Raw genomic sequence first — 17,818 nt, 5'->3', positions numbered from 1 at the left:
TTCTGATAAAATTTATTTGCTGAATTCTGAATTGTTGGGCAGAAGAGCATAACCAAGGTTTAAAAGGTGTTTTTGCTAATTAAAGTGGCCCTCACCTCCTGCAGTGGGAAGTAGAGTTTTGGAGGCAATTAATTGCTCAAGAATTGGCAAACACGAGACAAAAAATTAATTCCGCTCCGATATGTAAGGTGAACACGAGAATGAACAATGTGACATCGCACAGTTCTTAGTGACTCCCCAGACCGAACAGTTTGAGACTCTGACCCAATGTTCTCATTCTAAGTACAACATTGTTTTCCCTTCATATCCTGTCTTTATCACTCCAGTCACTTCTATAAGGCGGGTGAATTCAGTGTTCTCTCCTCAGTCTTCACTTGCAGCACCGTCACTTGCCTTGGACTCCATGTGTGTCAATGTTCTGAGTTCTTGTCCAGGTGCAAGGATTGCTCTTTCGGTGTCTCCTTCCAGGGCTCGGCTTCATCCTTCCGCCTTGACACACACGGCCCCTTTCCCTCAAAACAGCTTTCACTGGTCTTCCATTATTCCCAAATAAAATTCCGGCTGACTTTTCCATCGCTAGGATGGTATCTACCCCTCTGCTCCTTTTTACAGTCACACTCAACCTTTCTTAAATAGAAGGAACTGATCATTTTGTTTAATATATTCATTGTTACCGAAGCACCATGGTTCCCTGCAGGCGCAGTCACCACAGCACTCCTGCCACTGAAGCACCCAGAGTCCTCCACTAAAGGTCACTGTGCTCTCCCCCGGCACCCCCATGGCCTCATCTTTACCCTTCCCCCAGAAAGTCACAGATCTAGAGTCAACTTTCAAGCTTGTTTTTAATGTTCGTTTTTGCCCGACCCTTCGGTTTCTCTCTTTTCCACTCATAAGTGACACCATCCAGCATTTGTCCTTGTCCTCTGGCTTATTTTGCTGAGTAGGATCCCTTCCAGCTCCATCCATGATGCTGCAGTGGCATGCGTTTATCTTTTTGGATGGCTAAGCAGTCTTCCACTGTGTATATACCACATCCTCGTGAGCCACTCATCTGTTTGGGGGCACTTAGCTTTTTTTCTATTTCTTGCCTATTGTAAATAGTGCTGCTGTGAGAACTGATCATTTTCTTTAGCAATCTGCTTCTTCACCCCCCCCCTTACCCCATTTTATCTGAATGGCCATAATTTTTTTCCCCACGTCCAATAGCTCCAAACCTCGGAGATTTCAATGATTGCTCTGTGCACTTCTCTGATGGCCAAACCACCTCCAAGTCCTGCTCATTTCTGTAAAAATTTCTTCTAATTAGTAATACTGATACCATTCTGGCTCAGAGTGGCTTTGCCTCTTATAGTACCTTCAAGTCTCAGCTGAAGATCACTCCCAACCCATTAACACCAGCACCACTGTTAATTCCTTTCCTTGCTGCAGTACACACCGATTCTACCAGGAAATAATTTGCACTTCTTAATTTAGGACTTGATTATATATAGCTTGGAGATGTTTAAATCATACATTGGCTAGTGTTACTCTTCCCCCGACCCCGCTCCATTAGAACCGGTACAGTGGGGCCTCCCTGGTGGCGCAGGGGGTTGAGGGCAGCGCTGCGAAGCTGTCTACAGCCTCTGAAGTGCCAGTTCGATCCCCGCCGGCCTCGGAGCAACCCATATGGTGAGCAGACCTCTCCTGTCTCGCCCGCTGCGCCCCTCAGCAGTGCATTTCGGTCAGTCTGCCTGTTCTGTTCCCCGCTCTGTCTCCGGTGAATCCTCTCACCCTCCCACGCATCTGGCCTGTACCCCAGTTCTTGTATTAAAAAAAAAAGGTACAGTGATTTCCCCTTGTAATTAGAATAAAATCCTGACTCTTCCATTGACCACAAAGATCTATTTGATCTAACCTGTTCCTACCTCTCTGTTCTCATCTTGATTTGCTTTGCTGTTATGCTTATTTCTCTGCCACCTCACTGGCCTTTGAAATTCCTAGTATGTTGCCAAGTTCTCTCTCACTTTGACCCTTTACCTGGAAGTCCACTTCCAACCCCATCTCCAAGTCTTTGTTCAACTTCTACTCATCCTTCAGATTTTTGTTAAGTTTCACTGACTCAGAGGAGAGGACTCTGAAATCCTATCTAAATTAGCCTTTGTAGTTCATCTTTTCATGACTAAATCAGAATTTGTAATTATATATTTATTTGTGATATTTTAATATGTCTAGATTCATTATTATGGCCAGGAAGGCAGAGATTGTGTCTGTCTTTCATTTCTGAATCTTTAACACAGTGTAGACTCTGGCACATAGTTGGGACTCAAGGTAAACGCTTGTTGCAACAAAATGTCTCCTATTTACCCAGGTCTAATGAAAATTAAATCCTATTTATCCTAAAGCATGCAATCCCTCTGTGCTCTATGGACTAATCTTATCAAGTTCTTTGGACTACAAGACTAGCAGACATCTGCTCCTGGCTGTATTTGGTGAGATTATGGCAGTCACTTGTATTAATTTCTTAGACTATTTCCCAGAATTTCCTCTAGAAATAACTTTTATCATTTTCTTTAATGTGCATGCATCCTGGTTGACTCACACTGCACTTCAAGCTCGACCACTGCCATCCTGTCCTTGCCATTTCTAGAATGTCTGTGCTTTGACTTACTGTAGTCAAGTCAAACCATGAATTTAAGATGCCAATCCTTCTGCAAAACAGTGAATATGTTATGCTCAAGAATTCAAAATGAACACTTTGAAAATTGCACATTCACCTTTTTCAGAGAGACCCAAAATGTAGGCATTTTAATTAAAGATGTGGGGAAGATGATCCACACAAAAATCTTCTAAACCCTGACCCATGTGGGGTTTGACTACAGGTTATAAGTCAACTAGCAATAGGAGACAGACAGTAATTTTCTTGATTTATTAGAATTGCTTTCTTCAGGTCCAAGGCCTTCCTTCCTTGCCTTGTCTTTGTAGGTCTGCACTTGTATGCACACAATGTCTCATTTGAGGATGTAGCTTAGCACAGTGGTCAAGACCTTGGACTCTGATGCCAAGTTTCCAGGCTTTGAATTGACATTAATATTAATTAGCCATGTGACCTTGGCTAAGCCCTATAACCTGGTTGTGTACGTTTCCTCACACCTAAATTGGGAATAAAAAAGGATACTATGTCCTTCATAGGGCTATAAGTTAATGTGATGCGTGTATATTTATAGTACTTAGTGCCAGTATGCTGTTTATTTCTTTTCTCTTTGAGTGAAGTGCTTCCTCTAAAGGGCAGTGTGTACAAGCACTCGCCCATCCCTTCTTATCACTGGCCAGTTTTGAATTTAGCAGGCATGAAAATAACTTATAAGGCGGCAGGGTTCCCCTTAGAATCGCCCATCCTATGAAACCATTTATGACCACCTTCTTGTCATTCTTGTGTGGGGTGCATAAGAGATTTATAGAAGACTGGAACCAAGAATGTCCCATTGTTGATGTTTTGAGGATACCCAGATGCTTTGGGGTTGGATTCAGACACACCAGCACATGAGCAGTCTGGATTCATGCTGAGAGGCCCAACTATGTACATTCTATTGTTGAGGGTGACCTATCCCCTTGGTCTAAAGCTATGTGAGTGAGCTACTCAGTCATGGGGGGGGGTCCCCCCTATGCACACAGGAGGTTTACATGCTATTATTAAAGTCTCTTATCAATCTGTCTGATGCTTGTTTGATTATTTGCTAACCTAGAAGAATCCAGAGGAGAATGAGATGATTTCCTCTGTGCCCTGACAGATCAATATTATGAAACTGCAATTGTTCGTTGACATCCAAAACAAAGACAAAAAAAAAAAAAAAGATATTCCCACATTTTGGACTAAAAGTCCTGTGTCCCAGGAAATCCTCAGTCTCAGGCAAAGTAGGACAGTTGGTCATTCTATTTGTCAAAGGCAGATCTTTCAGGAACTGTCACCTTACACACGTGTCTCTGAAGCGAAATCATTGACCTCACCTGTGGTGGTAAAGTCACTTTGGATATGCCTTATTCCATTCACCCTTGCTGTTTTTGCCACCTACCTGCAACATATTCTCCCATCTAGAAATAAAAGTCAGGCTGTGAGTTACTAGAGTTTATATTTTCCTATATTAGGCTAATAGTTTACTGTTTCTGTTTTGCTTTGTTTTATAATTCACTGAACACATTTTATTGGTCTTTTTGGACAGAAACTGGAACTTATTTGCCAGGAAGGGTGATCCCATCCTACCTCTGCTGGAACCAGAGCACGGCCTCCTTCTGGTTCTGTTTGGCCCAGGGCAGCCTGTCCTGTGTTTCTCGTCTGAAACCTGGCCCCCGCAGCAACGTAGAGCAGTCCAGGCCGCAGATACCAACACGTGGGTCCTATTTCACTCCCAGACCGATGTGTTCCTGGATCCCACAGCCAAAGTTTCCAGTATCTGAGAAGTTATTTTTTGGTAACGGATGCTCTTGCACTCTGTAGCAGCAGGAAGGGCACAGCGCAGGTTTTCTATGATCTGAGCAGACAGGTGAAGGAGGAGTCCTGGAGCCCTCAGGGGCTTTTTCAGGGTTTTATAGAGTTTACCAGGTACTTGGCAGGCAGGAGTGCGGGGGAGGGGTGGGGCGCGGAGGAGGCTGACAGACCTCTTAAGCCCCCGGGGAGTCATCACTCTTTCTGGGCTCTCCGGTGTTCTCTCTCGGCCTCTGCTCTGCTGGCGTCCCCATGACGCCGCCCTTAGAAGGCCAGTCTCTCAGCCCAGGTGTACCCACGTACGCATGCGCACAACCTACTCCAGGTGCCCGCCATCAGGCATGCATCTTCCATCCTAATGGCAGGAGGGCAGAAAAGCTTGATACTTTACTTCCTACACACTCTTAGAACTTTCTCTGGGATTTCTTCTGCCTCAGCTGCACAAACTGCAATGGACCACGATTTTTTCCTTTCTCCGATGCCAGAGGATCTGGCGGGGTATTTGGAGAACACAGGGGTCTGACCTGTGAGCTACGCTGGCACCTTGGCTGCCTGGGTCAGTCTGTCTCCACTCTCCCCACACAGATGCTGAGGCAGAACTTGCAGATGTGAGGTTGTCACATGGGGTTCTCCTTTGCACCCTGATCCTCAGCCACGATGGAGAACAGGAAGAGCGTGGTTTATTTTTTTGGTAAAACTTTTGACTTTGACCAATGGTAACACAATGATATCACATTTTCCCTTTAAATTATTTTGTATTGAGATATAATTCACATACCATAAAATTCACTTTTTTATGATTTTAAAAAATATTTTATTTTATATATTTTTTACATCATTTTTTTCATTTTTGCACAATGTATGCTTTTTCATCTTGGTTATAGTGGGAAAAGAAAAATACTGGATGGTCTCACTCATAGCAGAAATTTAGAAAACCTAAATAAGGGACCAGGAGAAAGACTAATTATAATAAAGTAAAAATCAAAATCAACAAGCAACTATAAGCCAAAATTCAGCTTTTTAAATGAATTCAGTTTGGTGATTTTTCATATATTCACAAGGTTGTGCAATCATCACCACTCTCAAATTCCAGAATATTTTAATAACTGCAATAAGAAGTCTTGTATTCCCTAGCAGTCGGTTCTAATTCACCCACCCCTATACTCCACGCCCTGGAACCTACTAATTTACTTTCCGTTAATTTGCCTATTCTGGACATTTCATAGAAATGGACTCCTACAATAGGTAAACCTTATATGTATGGCTTATTTTACTTAGAAATGTTGAGCTTCATCTAAGTTGTAGCATGTGTCACTAATTTACTCATTTTTATGGGCAAATAATATTCTTTTATATGAACATACTATATATTTGTTTACTTATTCACCAGTTGATAGACATTTTAGTTGTTTCCACTTTTGGGGCATTATGAACAATGTGGCTATGAATATTTTATGTACAAGTTTTTGCGTGAACATGAATCTGCATAGTCACCCTTTTTTGTGGAAAATACACTGCACAGACTATTATTGATTATTTTCTGGCACAGACCACGTACTTACTTTGAATTACACTGAAAAGTTATGACTGGATTGGCTGAATTCAAAATAGTTAAAAATCATATTAAATTCCTCACGTTCTTTAGTAACTGGAAGGTAACTAAAACTATGTTATGTCTAAATTCCTATTGTTCCAAGCTGCTTTTGTACTAAATCCAATGCTTTGAGAAAAATAATTCATTATGTTTTGCTGGTCTTAGAATTCAAGAATTTAATCCTTTTACTCTACTAAGCTATCATTTTGGTTTGCATTTTTATTTTTTGCTCATCACACCACTATCATTTCTCAGATGATCTTAAGATCCAGAAACAACCCAGAAACGTGTTAGTGAAGGGTCACTTTGATTTTGACTACCTATGATGTTGTCAATATAAATTTTTTCTTTTAGTTTCATTGTAGGTCAAGCAAGTTATGAAAACCCCATACACTTGGTCATCAAAGAAGAGTTTAAAATTTAGCAAACAAAACTGATTGTGAGTTAGTCTAGCATGCGAATTAATGTGTTTAAATTTAGTGAAGGAAGAGATGTGAATGTCTTGAAGTTTAGCAGTTAGGATTATAAGCGGTAAGGAAGAATGGCAAAGTACAAAGAAAAAGTGATTCAATAGTTCCCAAAGAAGCATGTTCCAAATCTTGTTCAAAGATTTCCAGACTGTGTTTTTGATACTTTTGATACCATGATCATTTAGGACTTTTGGAATAGCAAATAAAGTAAACATGAATCCAACGGAAGAAAAGTCATTCTAATTGAAGGGGACAGTGTATAGATGACAATAAAATGGCAAGTGTGGAAGAATTCTACATATAGTAAATAGCTCATTAAAATAGGACTTGGCACACAGTGGACACTCAGTCAACATTTGTTGAATTTGTTGAATGAATTATACTCACAATGTAATGATGAGAATATACTGGGCTGAAGTTGGTGTCTTATTGAGCAAAGGAAAAACAGCTACTAAACAAGCATGCTTCCTTAACCCAAAGAAATATTAACCTCATTGATAGATTCACTCATTATGGGATATAGAGAAAATATCTGTGTATCTGCAGAGTTTGGGGCTTTACACATAAACTTTGTTAAAAACTTGGGATCTTTAGCTAAGAGCAAGCCTTGCGAAAGTAATTTACAGCTATCTAGGTAGTGCTAGACCTCCAGGGAGGTTTATCTAACTCTGAGTGAGGGTATATGTTTACATTTCAAGGAGAAATAGACCAAGGATTTTGGACACATTTCTAGGTCATAAAAGTTGGAGCTATATTTGGTCTTTGAAAAGGTTAATTTAATTCCAAAAGAATGGTGGTTACCAGAGAGAAAGGAGGAGGGAGGGCCTGGACAGAAAGGGCTGTTGGTTGGTAGTGGGTGTTGATTGAATATTTGGCATTGGGCAGGGTGAGAAAATATAATCTTGGATCCTTTATGGCATTGTAAACTAATTCTACCTCAAATACAAAATAGAAAAAAAAAAGGTTGGAGTAAAAACCCAGGATCTGTTTTCATTTATCTCCAAAAAGCCAAGGTTTTACCCCCTTCCTTCATGACAGAAGGAGTTTGCTGGCTCTTTTTCCTGTATTTAAATAAGAGGAAATGCATTTTCCTCTGTGCCTCACTTTACATATATAGGAGATTCGACCTGGCTTTTTCACATCAGGCTTAAGCATCTGGGTGTGGGAAACTGAGGTCATTATTTGGTTTTTAACTGAATCACAATAAACTGCCTCGGATCAGAACACTCCATGTATGCATTCAGAACAAAATTAATTAATATGAATATTAAAAACCCAAAACGCACCAATTGTTTTCAAGAACTGTTGTCACAGCAGCATTTGCATTCTAACAAGAATGTGGGCTTTCTAAAAAAGCACTTACAGGATTCTCAAGTACAATACTTGAAAGTAATAATGTTGCAGGTTATTAAGAAAAAAGTCCATAAGTCTGAATTCTACCCAAACCTGATTGACCATCTAATTAATAGGGCCAATTATGGGGGTTTTACAAAAATTAAAGCTCATTTGAATTGTATTACTCTAGAAAGATAAGAGCTTTCTCTTCTGATTTTAGAGTAAAAATGCTAAAACATTGAAGGGTTTTATTTTGTTGCTGTTAAGATGATTCCATTAGTTTTTAACTTAAAAAGAACATATTACATCAACTGGGAGACAGGACTTCCATGAAGGAACAGCTACAGATCTTTCATTTCCTGTCCATAGTCATTTGAAATATCTTACAAAACTTGCATACTATTGTTTAATTTGTGGCAAATGAAAAAACTTTTATGTTCAATATTTTTGAGTCACATTTTGGATCAAAATGATAACAGATAAAGAGAAGTCAGAGAATGAGATTTTGGAAATGAAGCTGACTGGCAGCAAAAAATAACTAAGGCCTATTTTTCTTTTCTCATTTTTATTAAAAACAAGCAGACTGTTTTTTTTTTTACTAATTTGTCAGTCCTTTACATAGTTGTATAATTTGGGGGGCACATCTTCACACCTCCATATGTGCTCATGCTTCACTCACCCTCCAACAAAGCTCCCTTTGTTTTGATATGAGTGGCTTCCAACTTTGTTGCAAGAATTGCACAGGCAGAGTCAATGGCAAGTATAACAGGAAGGCCCATTAGCACACAGCTTCCTGGATTCCATAAAGGCTCAGACTCCTTGAAGTGGCCCCTCATGACCAAGCCCAGTTCCATGCTTTCCACCTCATCCCCTCTGCTCTCCCACTCTCCTAATAAATGCTATGCTCCAGCAATCATGAGTTACCTAAATATTACACGCTTGCCAGATGGTGTCACACCTCCATGACTCTCAACATATTTCCCCCTCATTTCAAATGGTCTTCCCAATTTAGTCAGCTTGTCTTTCAGGAAAACTCCAGTTTATTACTTCTTCTCAGGCATGACTTTCTCCTTTGTCAGATCTTCCTGAATTCCACTTCCCTGTCACATGCCCACGACTGTGTTCCATGGACAAACATCTGCCTTTGCATGCATCATCCCATACTATAATTATCTGCTCATATTTCTATGCTACATTTCTTGTACTTAACACAGTCACTAGCACATAGTAGTCACTCAATGAGCATTTGTTACATGAGTTCATGAATAGATATTTGGATGGAAGAATGAATGAATGGAAGTACATGATTTCATTTTCCCAGTTCTTGATAGGTATCATAGAAAACAAAGAATTTAGAGTAGAAAAGGGATAATTTTGGCGACCACCTGACCTGTCTCCCACTCCCTTTCAACCAGAAGTGCAGCCAGCTCGACTATCTCCAGCACGAAGTCTCTAAGTTCTGAGTAAATACATTCTATTTTTGGATAGTTTTCATTTTATAAGATATTGTCTGTTTGTACTATGCATCTGAAATGTGACTTTTTTCAATTTCCATACATTTATCTTAGAGTTTGCCTCTGACAAATACACAAACAAGTGCACTACCACTTCCATTGCCAACTCTTAGAAGAAACTGCATGGGTTTGCTTATTAGTCTTCTCTCCAGACTAAACATACAGTTACTGCGACCCCTTCTTGTTTCTCATGGTTTGTAGACGTCTCCTCTGCCTGGTAGACTTCCTAGGTATATTCTCCCAATGTCACTTCTAAAATGCAATATAACTGGGCCTCCCTGGTAGCATAAGGGGTTAAGTCTCAGCACTATGAAGCTATCCTCAGCCACTGCAGCACAAGTTCGATCCCCGGCCAGGGAGTTGACCCACTGGTGCAGCAGACCTCTCCTGACTCACTCGCTGCTCTCAACAGTGTATTTCAGTAGATCCACCTGTTCTGCTCCCCACTCTGTCTCTGGTGAATCCTCTCACCCCTGAACCTCTGGCATACACTCCAGTTCTTGTATGCATACATAAATAAATAAAATCTTTAAAAATATATAACAAATGCAATATATCCATTTAAACACGATGCTCCAGATGTAGGATTTGATTACTGCATATGCACATATTAAGCTTGGGAAGCTAATGTCACACCATATTTTCCCTATTACTCCTACCATGAGTTCACATTTCTGGAGTTTCTACTGCCTTTCAAAGGAGATTATTCTGCTTTTTCTTTCATATCTACAGGGTGATTTTTTTTTTTATAAAGCTCAATATGGTGCTATGGTTTTATGGCCTGGTGAGCAAAAATGTTTCACAAAGGAAACAATAAACAAACTGGTGCTAAAAGATCAGGGTAGCATTATCTTAATGCACAAATTGGGTCTTCCAGGCAGGCTGACAATTACTTTGTGAACAGTCACTAGCTCAAGTATATATAATAGAAGATGTAGATGGGATAAAGAGGCAAAGCTTTTAGCCATGTTGTTTCGTGCAGAATCACTAAAAGAGACAACCCCACCTCACACCTCCACACACGGACAGACAAAATGATGCCTCAGTCAGTTTTGCCAAAGGGCACTGGTAATGATGCAATCGTGATACCAAGGTCAGATGAAAGCTCAGCGGTACCTAAACTAGATCTGGCCATCCTGTCCTCATGGACATTAACATGAGCGAGGAGCTCTTTGCCAAGAGATTACATGACAACTAGCGCACAGCTAGTCCTTTCAGGAGATACAGATGAAATAACACCCACTGAGGTGGGCAAAATGAGATCTCCTGGCAGCAGCCTTCAATTTCTTATCTTTTCAGGTCACGTTTTCCCCAATCTCATGTGGCCACTTTGCCTTCACAGTGCGATTTTATACCTTATGTGCATCAATTAATAAAGGTCTACATATTCTTTGCATGTAGACTATCAAAGATCTACATAGGGCACATTACCCTGGATTTACTCAACACACACACACAGACACACAGACACACAGACACACACACACACACCATGGACTCAGCATTTTAAGGCAACGATCCTGGGTTTGTGCTGATGATTTTGATGACATTTATTCTAGGAAGTTTCATAAGGTGGCCATAATCTATCTCTTCTCCCACACATACAAGAAGATGAATGTTTCCTAAACCTTCCACCGCTTACTGAATACTGATAAAACACAGCCACAGTTCAAAGTGAATTCCTACAATCTTACGTTTACAAAGATTACAAAGCAAAGTCTTTGGATTTCTGACAAACGCAGCAAATCCTTTACCCTTTTCTTTTTTATGGGTTAAAGCAGAAGCTGAGAATCAGTGGTCTCTATCTGCCGGTATTTCTTCTGTAGATGTGAAGGATTAAATATTTGTTTTCTTATTCCTTGAGTTTCAGGCAGAAGAATTTTTCAGAAACAATTCTAGGAAATAAAGAAAAGGAGTCATGACTGATGAACTTTCTTACTAATCAACTTACAGCAACTGTTTAACGTGCTCTGGTTAAGTAACAAAGGTTACAGTAGTCAGACAATGTCCACCTAAAATGAATCTAAAAATTTTACTGGTCTTAAGTGTTGACAGAAACTTCAAGTCAGAATGGACCATCATGACTGAATTAGCAGGAATACTAAGGAATGTTGTATTTCCTGGCCACCATGCGCTAAGGACCGTAGTGACCGTACATCTGTATTTTCTTATTTAATCCTCATAAAATTCTCTCAGGTAGAAACTGTGACTATCTCCATTTCTCAAGATAGTAATCTGAGACCCAGAGAGATTAAGTGACTTTTTCAAATCCACTCAACTGGTACGTGGAAGAATCGCCTTTTCTGTACTGTCTATCTCGATCTAGAGAAAGGGAAAATGAGGCCCAAATATGACCATCTATTTTTTTTTCCAGAATGTACAGCTACCTAGTGGCAGAGTCAGGACTATAAGCCTTGCCTCCTAATTCCTAAATCAGTACCCTTTCTACTACTTGCAGCTCTTTAGGGAGATAGAACATGTTCCAGACAGTTGAATCAATATACTTGCAACAAGACCCAAAAGAAAAGTCGAATAGGAAGTCACCTTGGTTTTGTCTTGCAAAGCTTAGTCATTAAAAGGGAAAAAAGAAAATCTTCTGGCCTTTAAAATAGCCCTTTCCGAGTATGCGGCTCATAATGGGCATACTCAGGCAAATGGAAGCAGGTCGATAGTGGGGGCACAGAACAGCCGTCTTTGCACAGAAAATGATTCAATAGACTTGAGTTCCCTGCTTGCTTTATGCACTGATTACATGGTACATCCATTACTAGGGAAAAGCTAAGAGCAATTTCAAAATTAATTCTCAATAAACCCAGAAAAATATTTTCTATTGAAAATAAGAAAATGTGCTGGCTGTTGTTCTTGATGCCTGGATGCTGGTCCTATTTTAGGAAGACAGAGTGAGGTTCTATGGAGTGAATTTGAATTTACATTTTTATAAGTCTAACAGCAAGCACAGAGCAGGTAGGTGCTCGATAATTGTTGGCTGATTCGGTGACTGGTTATCTTTAGCTTAGATTATCAAGGATGAAAGGATGTATCCTACTTTTCTGAAGAACTTAAAAAATATGAGTCCAAATCTATCCTTCACCATGTCATTGTGCTACTTTCTCTATTTTCAGCAGTGCACTTGACGCAGTAAACGCATATGTTGATTCTCAACGAGGAACACCGGAAACATAGAATGTTATAATGTGATGTTGCTTCAATTAAAATTAAAAAAAAATAAAATGAAAGTGCATGAAAGAGGACCTAAAGGAGCCATAGATTCTTTTATGAGGTTCATTGACTGAAACTGTGTATATGTATTATTTACTGTTTATGCTGGTTTTTCCTCCATTCACACTGGGCATGCGCATCTCCAAGCTGCTCTGCAGATAGGTGCCCTGTCTCTGGCTCCAGGCAAGAAACCCTGTGGTTTCACTTACAGGTGTGAGATGATTAACCCAGTGCCACATTGTGGTGGTGTGTATGTTGCCATACAATGACATGGACGTGCTCGCCCTATACACACTGGCCAGCTGTGGCCAAGGAAGTCCTAGCTGAGGACGGGAGCCTCTCCCGACCAATGGTAATCCGTCTTCGCTCAAGGGCAGGGCGCAGTCAGGGAGAAGAGCCTCTCCCGAGACAGATGGAAGCAGCCACTGAGCCCTTTGGCATCATCCATTCTTCACCCGGCTGTCCCCTGGGTTCAGTCTTCCATGAAGGCACTTCCCGTAACTCGTTTATAAACTTGAAGGGGAGGCAATTGATGAAAGGAGTTGCTCCAGTCCTCCAGGGAGGAGGGCTGCGTTTAAAAATAACCTCAAAAATTAATAGTGATGTAAGAAAATACATGAATGAGATCAAAAAATAAGTAAAATAACCTTAAAATCTACTGGCCACTGCTCATTTCTCAGGGCTATTTTGAGCAGAAAGGGTCATGAATGAAATCGTAAAACAATAAATGTTACCTTACTTCCAATAAGTTCCTACATTCACACTGTGGATTTGATGGCTTGCAAGCAATAAATAAAATTATCTCTTTTAAAAAAACAACAACTAGTAAATGTCAAAAGTATGGACTTGCCAGTTTTCCTGGCGTGTCTCTCCCAGCCTCTTCAGACAGCAACCTGGCGAGGCTTCTCGGGTGTTCCCCTTGAAGCTCCACCCAGGAATGGAGAAAATCCCGGGGCTCCCAGGGCCGCTCCTTTAGGAACAAAGGACCAGCTTGGAAGATGGGGTTAGTAGACTGAAGAACAAAGTGGGCAACTGGCGAGAGGAGCCGGGCTCTGCTCGGCCACTTCCCACTGTGTGTGCTCCAGCAGGTCAGCTGCCTTCTCTGGGCGAGCGTCCTCATCTAGGAAGAAACGAGGTCCGGGTAAATGCTTGCCGAGGTCCTTTTGAGTGTCAACAATCTATGATTCAACATCATTTCTGACTCCCTTCTGATGATGGCACAAGAAAAGCAATGAAATAAAAATAGTTTTATTTGTAGCAAGATTACCAATTTCCAGGGAGTTGGCGATGAACCAGGACTATCATAAATTTCTCTGAGAAAAGCAGAAACTGTTTGTTTGGCATTATAACTGCAAAAACATGTGCTAATCAAAATGTCATTTCCCCTCCGTAATTAAAACCTTGGCAGGAATTCCAAATGCAGCCAAAATTGGCTGACATCAGGCTGTAGGACAGAGTGATGGAAAAGCAGAGGGTTAGAGTGTGGAGTTCAAATTATGACTGTACCACTTATTAGCTGTGTGACTTTGGGGAAGGCACTTGACCCCATTGGGACTTATTTTCTTCATCTAGAAAAGAATCTCCCTTTTTCCAGATTGTTGTAAGAACTAAATCAGATCATGTACCAAATACCCTGGCAAGTAGCAGGTGCGACTTGTTTCTTCCTCTTCCCACCCACTCTCCAAACATAAATACATAGAGAACTCAGTTCCTGTTCTTCAGAAATGTATAATCCAGTGACCAAACCAGCTATAATATACTTGAGGACATTGAGGTAAGTGGCAGAGAACAAAAGAATAGCAAAGAGACAAAGGACTTCTAAAAAGACTCAAAGAGTCGTGGACGCTCTAGAGAGGAGGCAGGATTTACTAGGAGCTATCTAATTTTCACCTTTGCATTTAAAAAAATGTATATATAAGGTGTTGTGTGTATGGAAACTTCTGTTCTAAGTGTACAGACAAGGCAATGGGCTCAGAAAAGGTAAGCAACTTGTCTAAAGTCACACAGCTTATGATAAGAAGAGTTGGGACTTGAATCCAGGTTTTCTGGCTTCCTATGCAGTGCTCTTTCTGAAGCAAGGAGGGTGAACCTGGATGGAAAAGAGGATTTGGTTAGGGAGGCAGAGTATGGGGCAGAAGGCAGAGCAGGAAAACAGACCCAGAAGTGGCAGTATCAGTCATCAGGGCAGAACAGCTCCAGCTTCCCACCACCAATTCCAGCAGCCCAACCTGGAGCAATAGGTAATGTGCCCTTTCTTTAATCCAAGACCAAAAATTAGATCCCAACCCATCTTACCTTTTTAAGGTCTTAATGCCTGTAATTTTTTTATTTCTTGTTTCTCATCAGTTTGTTCCCATTCTCAGAAAAATGTTTCCGAATAGTTTCCTCTAGCAGCCATCTTTACTTGCTTTCTTCCTGTTGTCTCTTCTCAGGCGCCCAACTCTTCCACTCAGCCGAAGTGGCTCTTACCAAAGCCAGCGATGACCCCTGTGTTTGCCAAACGCAATGGTCACTCTCAGTCGTCATCTTTCTTCACCTCTCAGCAGGATTGCCCTGATGACTCCTCCCTTCTGCACACTCTTTCTTCTTCAGGCCTCCAGAAATTTATCTTCTGCTTCTATTTGGTAATTCCTCCTCAGTCTTCCCTGCTGGCTCCTCTTTCTCCTTTGGTTGGCCTCTAAATGGTGGAGGATGAGGCTCAGTTCTTGGACTTTGTCGTGGACTGAATTGGACCCTCCCTTTCCGGATTCCTATGTTGAGATCTTAACCCCCAAGTACCTCAGAATGTGACTCTATTTGGAGATAGGACCTCAAAAAAGATGACTGAGGTAGAATGAGACATTAGAGGAGGTTGTGATTCAACCTGACTGCTGTCCTTATAAGGAGACACACACAGAGGCAGCAGGGACACACGTGCAGAAGACAGGCCACGTGGGGACCCAGTGAGCAAGTGGTATTTTTTTTTTCAGATTTATTTATGCATACAAGAGCTGGGGTGTAGGCCAGAGGTGCTGGGAGGAGAGGGGATGAGAGGATTCACCAGAGACAGAGTGGGGAGCAGAACAGGCAGATTGAAATACACTGCTGAGGGGAGCAGTGGTCAAAGCAGGAGAGGTCTGCTGCACCATGTGAGTCACCTCACTGGCTAGGGATCAGACTTGTGCTGCAGTGGCTGCGAATAGCTTCATAGTGCTGAGACTTAACCCCTTGTGCCACCAGGGAGGCCCAAGCAGAGCAGGTGGTATTTTGCAAGTCAAAGGGAGAGGCCTCAGGAGACACCAATACTACAGACACCGTGATCTTGGACTTCCGGCCTGTAGAATTGTGAGAAGATAAATCTGTTGTTTAAGCTATTTTTTTCTGTGGTATTTTGTTATAGCAGTCCTTCCTAGCAAACAAACAAGGTTCTTTCCTTCTCTATTTTCAGTGTCTACGCTCACCCTCTTTCTGATTTTGTCTAGCCCTTTGACTCCAAATACCATCTATTTACTGACAAGTTCCAAATGTATAACCCTAGCCTGCCCAATTGCTATGGCTGACTACTTATGCTACATCTTTAGTTTGGAGGTCTAAGAGGCATGTTTAACTGAACCTGGCAAAACCAATATTCCCTTACTTCAAGATCCATGTTTTAAACCACTGTACTAAGTTAGAGCCATTTCCTTTGGACACCTCTATTTATGCAGGCTATGACTGCATTAATACTTTTTTTCTTTGGTCTACTTGTATTTGTTCTTATCAGAATATCAGTGACTCACACTGTACCTGAGACATTTTTCACTTGGAGTGCTGTTGGGACAAATGTTCTTCAGCATGTACTTTGGCAATGGAGTTTATAAAAACCTGAATGCAATTCTTTCACTTTATCCTTGTTAAATTTCATCCTCTTGGTTTTGACTTCTCCTTATATCTTACCACAATTTTGAGACTTAGTTCTGTCATCCACTGTGATAATCTCTCCCCTATCTTTGTGTCATTTACAAACTTGATAAGCATGAATATTTTCATCTATGTCTTAGAAAAAAGTGGAACAGTGCAAGATCAAGAAGAGAAATCTATGGCCCACCTCAAGTTATCATCAACCCAGTAATCTACACTCTGGGTATAGCTACCCAGCCAGTTGTAGATACAGGTAACCACGTAGCTCTTATACCCCCAACTTGTTCACTACGATGTCATATGAGACTTTGTCAAAGCCCTGCTGGGGCCAAGATATCACAGAAGGATGGCAGAATGGCCAGCAGCAGGAAAGGCAGAGAGATAAGATGATTCAAAGGAACATGAATTTGGTGGCACTTGGGTATGAGGGGAGAGGAGAGGCATTGAACACAGTTCAGAGGTTGCATCCTGACATCCCACAAACCGAAAATGTGACTTTTTCTACATAGAGATTTTTAAAATTTGTTAGGTTGCCCAACAACATTATGCTGAGCACAAAAGAAAGTATAGTGCATGATTCTTTGTACACAAAGTTCTGGAACATGAAAACTAATCTATGGCGGCTTTCTTGGGTGGGGAGAGGTAGAATTTTACTAGGAAGGGGTATAAAGGAAGTTTCTTAGGGATGGAAATGTTTTATATCTATAGGCATTTGGTTTATACAAATGTATACATTTCTGAAAATGCATCTGATGGCACACTTAATGTTTGTGCATTTTATTGTTTGTAAAATGTGCCTCTATAACAAAAACAAAATACTATGAACAAATACTTAAGTGATACACATCTTAAAGTATTTAGAAGGGAGTAGACAGATGTCTGCAACTGACTTTGAAATGCATTGAAAAGATGGGTTGAGGGCTAGATCCGTGATAAAGCGAGTGCAGTAAGATGCTGATGATAACATCAAGGTGATGGATGTGTGAGCGTTTATCGTGAACATCTTCAACTCTTGGGTATGCTGGAAATTCTTCATGGTAAAATGTCAGAAATAAAACAAAAATTTTGATAGTTGGCCTACATTTAAAAATCGTAAGACTTGGAGTTGAAAAGACACCAGGCTCTCCTCTTCTAAATACACACTGAAGGAAACTAAAGCCAGAAAGCCTTGAGGGAGAGACTGATTATCAGGGCACACAATAGGAGCTTCCTCCAGATTGAAAAGCTTAGTAAAAACTCTAAGTGATCTTTGTTTAAGGTAACAAAAGAACAGAACCACCTATCACAGGGAGGAGGGTCTGCTGCAATGCTCCCTATAGCTACTGATGCCACTTGTCTACAGCAAGGC

This window comes from Talpa europaea (assembly GCF_964194135.1).
Source record: "Talpa europaea genome assembly, chromosome: X".
Taxonomy (NCBI): Eukaryota; Metazoa; Chordata; class Mammalia; order Eulipotyphla; family Talpidae; genus Talpa; species Talpa europaea.
Note: the sequence above shows the minus strand (reverse complement) of the source record.